Source organism: Nicotiana tomentosiformis, chromosome 11 (assembly GCF_000390325.3).
Source record: "Nicotiana tomentosiformis chromosome 11, ASM39032v3, whole genome shotgun sequence".
NCBI lineage: Eukaryota > Viridiplantae > Streptophyta > Magnoliopsida > Solanales > Solanaceae > Nicotiana > Nicotiana tomentosiformis.
Window position 1 is genome coordinate 28,334,976 of NC_090822.1, and position 8,048 is coordinate 28,343,023.

Genomic DNA, 8,048 nt, shown 5'->3' on the forward strand with positions numbered 1-8,048 from the left:
CTACCACCGGTTCGGGCCGATCCGGTTTAATATCGGTCTGGGCAGGTCCGGAACAGGGTCAACCCGGCCCATTAAATAGGTTTAATCCAAACACAAAAGCAACCACAATTTTAAAAATAAAATTTATGTATTTAAATATTTTTCTTGAACCAAGATTCTATTAAAAATATTTTTATCTCACAATGTACAGGTAAGCATACATCTCATCCTTCACAAATTTCATTCATAAATCACATTGTGAATGTTAGTATTGTTGTTGATTTTTAAAAGTAAATAAATAATTATTTATTAACTAATTATAAATTAAAAAATAGTAACGTACTAACTGTCACTGATTAAAATTCACTAACCCGTTCTAGATTCTTCAAAGCAAGAGTATTTATAACAAGAGAACACAAAAAGTGAAAGGTGGAAATTCATTTGGTGAAAAAACCGAAGGATTTCCCGAGCAAAGAAAAGTTAGCCCAAAAAAGAAAAGACAAAAAATGAGGCAAAAACAGAGAGTATTGGGATTTTATTCAAAGGGTGGTTGCCCCTCTCTGTTTAGCCAATGATTTTCCTTTTCCACTTAAAAAAAAATCAACAGCCCTTGAATTCATGGAAATATGTACAGTCTATACTTGAGCATCAACAACAACACCCAGATCTCTGTTTTCTGTGATTTTTCCCCTCCGTTTTGGTTCATAACAATAGAGGCAATGATGATGATATTTTATTCTGATTCTGGGCTAACTAGGTCGGGCATAGAGACTATCCGACCCGTATCTTGGCCTGGCGAATCGAAGGTATTTTCTTTGCATGCAACCGGTGATTTTGCAGCCATGGCGCGGTTGCCTCTCTTTTGCCCGATCTCTCTTTGCAGATCTGAGCCTCTTAAGTACTGTGAAATAGATCTAAAACTTCTTCTTCTTTGAATTTCAACTACTTTTTGCCTCTAAGTGTTAGCTTAAGCATCAGACCAAAAGAATGAGGATTTTGAGAAAGATTGAGTTCTTCTGCCAAAAGCATTTTCTTCACTATGATTCTGTGTAAGAAAAATTATTTTCTAAATAATTTCATTCTGTACTGTAAATAATTTTGGTCGTGTCAAACATGTATTTCCCAGGACAGGCAAAACCAAAATATTCCATTCATGATTTAACAAAACCAAATTCAATTGATCCACCATGTTAAGTGGTACAGTGTGCCCAAAATACCTTTAACTTTACTGCAGATAAGCCTACTATAGCGTAAATAAGCGTACATCAGAGGGCAAAACAAGAAATATCGATGCCTTAAATTATTCTCTTTAAGACAGCAGAGAAAAACAAAGAATGAGAGTTGGATCAGAGTAGAGGGAAGCTCAAGGGTAGCTGCTCCTCTCTACAATTCCTGTGATTTCATTTTTGCCAAAAAATGCCCTTCTGCAGTAAACTATATCCAAACGACCTCTCTACTCTAACTCCAAATCCTCACTCCCAAAAAGAGAATACTAACAACAACAACATCGCAATATAATTACACTGGGGTCTGGGAATGTTAGTTTTACACAGACTTTATCCCTACCTGGATAGTAGAGAAGCTGTTTCCGATAGACCCTAGCTTCCCTCTCTCTCTCATAACTCCCTGCTTGCTTGACTCGAACTCATAATCTCTTGGTTGGAACTATCTTGCTCTTGGGTGACTGAACTCACAACCTCTTGGAGGGTGCTCACCACTGGAGCAACCCAAGCAAAAATCTGAGGCTGTGATTATGATTTTTTCTTCTGTCTCTGAGCAACTTGATTAGGGCAGGAGAATAATCGGAACCGTAACTTGGCGGGGCAATTCAGACGGTGACGACTTGCAACCAGTGTTTGCAGCCATGGCGGTGTCTCCAATCTCTTCCCTTATCTTCAACATTACAAATCTGAGCCTCAATTGGAAGGTTATTTTCTTAAGTGCAAACTTACAACGCTCTTTTCCGTTAAATTTTGAAATTCGCAGGTGAAAAACCCACGAGAATTTCCCCTAAAAATGCAAAAAGGTTAGCCCAGAAAGAAATGAGGCAAAGCAGAGAATATTGGGATTTTCATTAGAAGGGTGGTTGCCCCTCTCTGTTCCGCCACTGATTTTCCTCCATTTTCAAAAAAAAAAAAAACCAAACAGCCCCTGTTTATGACAAAAGCAGAAGCAGACAGGATTTAAGTGGGCGTTTGGACATAAGAATTGTGAAATTCCGAAAAAAGTAAAATCTTTTTCAGTGAAATCTGTATTTACTTTTTGTGTGTGTGTGTTTATGTTGCTGATGGAAGTTACATAAAGAGGCAGTGATGATGATGTTTCTTGTATCTGGGCTAACCAATTTGGGCATAGAGATGACCCGACCCGTATCTTGGCTTGGCAACCCGGTATGGCCTGTGATTGAGATTTCTGTCTCTCACTTGCAACTGGTGTTTTGCAGCCATGGCGTAGCTGGCTTCTCTTTGCCTTATCATAACACATCTGAGTCCCATTTGTTGAAAAGAAAAAAAGAAGATAATCTTTTCTTATGATTTGGATTAACAGGAAAATAGGGAGGCAAGCCTTGGAGCAATGGTAAAGTTGTATTCGTGTGACTTACAGATCACAGTTTCGAGCCGTGAAAGTAGCTACTAATGCTTGATTAGGGTATGCTATTTACATCACACCCCTTGGGTGCGGCCCTTTGCCGGATCCTACGTGAACGCGGGATGCCTTGTGCACTGGGTTGCCCTTGGATTAACAGGAAAATAGCAAAAAACTCATTAGCTTAAGTCTGAGGTTGCGGTGAAGCAAAGAGCTGTAGGGAGTTTCATTGGGTGGTTTTGCTGCTCTTTGTCAATTCTCCGCCGCCAATGATCACTCAAATGTACGATTGCAAAACCACCTGTTTGGTGAAAATGCGTATTACTCCCCTGTTTCAATTTATGCGACGCGATAAGGCTATAAAGATTTAATTCTTCTGTGGAAGATCAATCAGACATATAAATATATTGAGCTGGGAAAAAATTGTAATCTTGGCGTGGCAGCTCAGATGGTCTGTGAGATATTGGAGAAAAATCCAAATGTTTTGTGTTTTTTTTTTCCTGTTTCATAAGATTAACTGATGTTTGCAGCCATGGAGGTCTTTTGCCAAAGCTTTTTGGGTTTTTGTCTGAGCAAAGGCAAATTTGAGCCTACCCCATTGTCTGGATTAAAGGTGCTGGGATGATAAATACTACTTCTAGGGTGGCTTAAAGAAATGATGCAAAACAGATGGGATTTTCTTTAAAGGGTGGTTGCCCCTCTCTGTTCTGCTGTTGATTTTCTCTATATTCAGAAAATACCAACAGCTCTTGTCATGGAAAAAGATGAAACAAGAACTGGAAATATAATTAAACAATACTGCTCTCCCCACACTAGCGTGAGCCAGGGGTCTCTTGGAAATAGCCTCTCTACCTGCACAAGGTTGGATAAGGTGTGTGTACCCACTACCCTCAAACCCCACTTGTGGGATTCCACTGGGTTTTTGTTGTTTTATTGTTGTTGTTGTTGTTGCTCTCCCCACACTACTACATATCTGTCTTTCCTCTGGTGTGGTGTGTTGTTTTTTGGTGTTGATGGAAGGTACAAAGGTGTGGTGTGGTGTTTTTTGGAGTTGATGGAAGGTACAAAGAGAGGCTGTGATGATGATGTTTCTATATCTGGGCTAACCAATTAGGCGTGGAGATTATCCAGCCCGTGTCTTGGCTTGGCAACCCAACATGGCTTGTGACTGAGACTTCTTTCTCTCACATGCAATTGGTGTTTGCAGCCATGGCGTGGTTGGCTTCTCTTTAGCTTTGTCTTAACACGCATCTGCGCCTTTTCTTTATTTGGTATGATAATGACATGGGTTGAGCTTAAATGGAGGAACATGGTTAGTGACGATTCATATAGCTTGACCCCAACTTGTTTGGGACAGAGGCATAGCTGTAGTTGTTGTTGTTGTACATTTGAGCCCTTAAAAAGTAGCCTGAAATTGTCCTATTTGTGAAAATCTTGCTTTCCTTTTTGGGCTATGTTCAATCACGTTATTGTGAATATACTCGAACTTGCATCTTGGCAGGGTGATCCAATATGGCTTTATGTAGCAAACTGGTGTCTGCAGCGATAGCATCATCACATTCTCTTTTGTTTTGTTTGGAAATCGCCTTCTCCGGTAAGCCCATGATTTCTCTTATGGTTACCAATAGCCATCTTCACATTTTTCTCTCAATTCACACTGTGTGTGTGTGTTGTATTTTTCCCTGTTGATGATGCTGTCCTCTAGTATGTTTCTGTTTTCAACAATTTCAAAATTCAAAAATCCTCATATTTTTCTATGACCTGCATTCTCTCTCAAAAACACACACTTTGCATCAATTTTTTGCTCGATCTTCCAAGTTCGAATCAAAGAATGAGCCAAACAGGGAAATGAGGTTTTTATGTAAGAGGTGCTTATAATACCACCTTTTATCCGTCCTCTTCTTATTTGTCTCTGTTAAGTTCACGATTTTTTCCTCCCCATCCTTCAATGAGGACCAAATTTCAAATATCTCTATCGACATACAGCAGATGAGTTTTGCGATTTTGTTAATTCTGTGAATCCAAACTAAAAGGGAATTGTTCAAAAACCAAATTTGGGCTATAATTTTGTCTTTGCTCCCATATCAAAAAGCAAGTCTCATCTCCAATATGTGATTTTACAAGTTACTGTGTCTTCGTGTTTGTTTCCTATGTGATAATACCTCGAATTTATGAAGATCAATTTTGGGTCATGCAGTAGCTGGACGCTCTGTCTGTAACTTTATGTGTTTACACTATGGGTGCTCCTTAGTGCATAACTGCTATGTTGTTGTGCTTTGAGATTCTTCCTTGTAAGCAGTTGTGGCTAATTTAAGCAGTATATGCTAGAGTTCATGTAAAAGGGATGTGATAATACTTATTGCACTTCCTTTTTATTACTAATCCAGAGTTCATGTCTGGATTGTGATTGAGGTCGCTCTTGCATGCAATTTGCAGCCATGGCATGGTGGGCTTCCCTTTTTCCATTGATTTTCCTATATTTTATGGAGAAAACAGAAGCAGTAAAAACTGGAAAACGAAAAAGGATTTTTAAGTTATATAACATCTGTCTGTGTGTCAGTTTTTTGTGTTGTTGGTGGAAAGAGATGCAGTGATGATGATGTTTTTGTGTATATGTGCTAGCGGAGTCGGTCATGGAGATGACCTGACCAGTATCTCAGCATGGCAACCCGGTATGGCCTCTGATTGAGCTCTATTTGCATGCAACCGATGTTGTGCTGCCATTGCGTGGTGGCCTTCCCTTTTGCCTTCTTCTAGTATGGATCTGAGCCTCAATATACTTCAGAAAAAGAACCTTTTTCTTGGTTCAAGGGGTGTGATTGAGCCTTCGGCTTTCAGGTTACATATTAGAAGAAAAAGCATTTTGCATCCCTAATATTTCACCACACCTGTTGATGAAGTTGTTCCGCTGGCTGTGTTTTCAACACATCGAAACTGTGATAACAACTGATAATGCATCAATCCCGAACTTGGTGGGAAAATTTCTTTCAACTTCTGGAATCAAACTCGGGTCTCTTGAATGAGAGCCAGATATCCTAGCTGACTGGACTACAACGGCAAAACGAGGACATAGTACAGAACTGAAAGAGCCTGTGATGATAATTCCTGTACACAAGGAATTGAGGATTGAGTTGAAGAGGCTCGCCTCTTGGCGGGGCAACCCGATTTTGAAGGTGCCTTAAGGCCCGGATGCAGCTTGGGTTGCAGCCATGGCGGTCTGCTCATTGCCTTATGATTATACACATCTGAGCTGCCTTCTTATTTTAGGTGATGTTGACCTCTAGGGTACAGTGGTAAATGGAGCGTTTATAGTATGGCTTATCTTTGAAGGACTAAACTGGCTTGGAGTTGATCAACCGGTTATTGAAACTGGAAGTTTTCTGTGGTGCCACAGTAGTGATGAACTTATCATTTAAACAACTTTGAATTGCTTTCTTATTGTTCGGGCAATGTTATTCCCCTTAGGCCATCTCCAATGCCAACTGCATTTGCTCAGTTGGTTTTTGGAGAAATTGGCCTCCAATGCCATTTTTGGCTGCAAAATGGCCTCCATTACTATTCCGTATTACTTTATTATTATTTTTATTATTCAACTCTTTTATATATATCTAATTATGTTTATGTAATATCTTTACAGTATTAATTTTACATCTTAACTTTGGCGTATAATTTTAATAAATTAATTATCGTGCATTTATTATTTTTATGTAAAATTATAAGTTAATTTTATTATAAGTTATAATTGCACCAATTCAAGATGATTGGGAATGTCCACCTCCAAAGGTAGAAATGGTAGTAGATGAAAATCACCAATTTGAACAATTTTTAGCTCGACACAAAAGAATTAAGGACAAAGATGTTCATTTTGCATTTCGTAATGCATTAATAGATCATTTATGGGAGCATACTAGAGGTGGAAGTTGAATATTTATGTACTATTTAATCTGAATATACCATAATGTAATATGTATTTATCTTGTTTCTCAATGATTTTACTTTTATTTGAATTATCCGTTAATATATATATATATAATCTATAATATTTGCTTACAAATTATATTATTTTAAAATTTAAGGTATAAAATAATTTTATATTAAATGTTTATATAAGAAAAGAATATAAATTATATGTGATAAATATGTAAAAAAAAAAAAAATAGAATTTCTTTAATATAAATAAGAAAATAAAATTTAAATAAACGATAATAATATAATATTGAAGAGAGAAATATAAATGAAATATTCTTTTTTGGTGTAAAAAATGGAGTAGTGGTTGGAGTAACTTTATTCTATTTTGGAGGAGAAAATGGAGGCAAGGGTTGGAGATGACCTTAATTGCGATAGATATTCTATATAGATATGACTTATGAGGCTGCAGAGGGACGAGGAGCTTCTAAGGTGATAGAACACCCTTTTGTATGTTTCTACATGCCTTCTCCCGTTGATTATAATTTGGGATCGAAAAATTATATAGTACTTGTTAGAACTATCGTTTTACCTGCTTTTCTATTTTGTTAAATTGAGATCCATCCACAGGCTGTAGTATGTCTTTTAAACAGGTCTAGGATTTAACAGTACAAGATGGCCAATCTGTATGATACTGTATTTGCAGCAATGGCACTGTCTGTCTTCCTTTGCCTGATCTAATAGGGGATTTAAGCGTTACCCACTTGAAATCACTTGCTCTGGATGTATGTATGTTCAGTGTTTATGCTTTATGAAAGAGATCATGAGGACAAAAGATAAGACCGTAGTATACCGATCAACATGGTAGCGCTTAACCATGCACTTCATGCTTGTTCCACAAGTCAGGGACAACAGAAGAACTTGTCTTTGGAATTTCTTATGACTTGCAGCTATGTCATATCCGATGGATAAAACAAGGTTTACTTGAATGACACTCTTCGTTTGAGAAGCTTTGCTGTGTTTTCTCTTAAATTTCTCTTTTTGAAGGAAATGGATGTACCAATAGGGAGCCTAAGAAAGGGATTTGACCCCTCCAATTCGTTACGAAATCGACCATAAATCAATCCCCTTTCTATTTGGGAGTATTGACTACACCCCAATTATGACTTCTGAGCTTCATGTTACTCTCCAAGTGACATGTTAGGTCCAGTGCATCAACCCTAAGAAATGAGTCTGAAATCATGTTAGTGCGCGTGCTGAATACTTTGAGGAACCTTGATCTCAAGCCACTAAAAGCATGTGGAAGCCATGTTTTTTTGGTTTTCAGTGGCACACGAACCAACTTACACACTCCTGGACTAATCTGGCGGGTATTTGTTACCTCCCATCATGCATGTAATGCAGCCTGTTAATGCTTAGATAGATAAGAATAAATCACCTAATTACTTGTCTTTGTTGCGATTTGAATCCTGATTTCTCATGCTTTTCCAGCTTCATTTGATCGCTATGACACGTTCTTCTGTGCACGCTTATGTTTTGGACGCTTTGCACCCTTGAGGCCATGTTTATATATTTTG

General features: G+C 38.0%; 2 long non-coding RNA genes across 5 annotated transcripts; one reads left to right on the forward strand and one right to left on the reverse strand.

The window, feature by feature from the left end:
- Nucleotides 1-360: 360 nt before the first annotated feature.
- On the forward strand, nt 361-6,191 carry LOC104093949 (uncharacterized). 4 transcript variants are annotated; one of them, XR_011411868.1, is made up of 3 exons: nt 387-1,906; nt 2,527-4,159; nt 5,188-6,191. It is a non-coding gene; the product is annotated as an uncharacterized lncRNA (long non-coding RNA). The 4 variants fall into 4 exon arrangements; XR_011411867.1 differs by having other exon boundaries at nt 389-3,585; nt 3,627-4,159; XR_685756.4 differs by having other exon boundaries at nt 390-3,436; nt 4,067-4,159.
- Nucleotides 5,013-7,087, reverse strand: LOC138900702 (uncharacterized). The gene is made up of 2 exons (XR_011411869.1): nt 6,896-7,087; nt 5,013-6,025 (listed from the first exon to the last, which is right to left on the reverse strand). It is a non-coding gene; the product is annotated as an uncharacterized lncRNA (long non-coding RNA).
- Between the last annotated feature and the right edge of the window lie 961 nt (nt 7,088-8,048).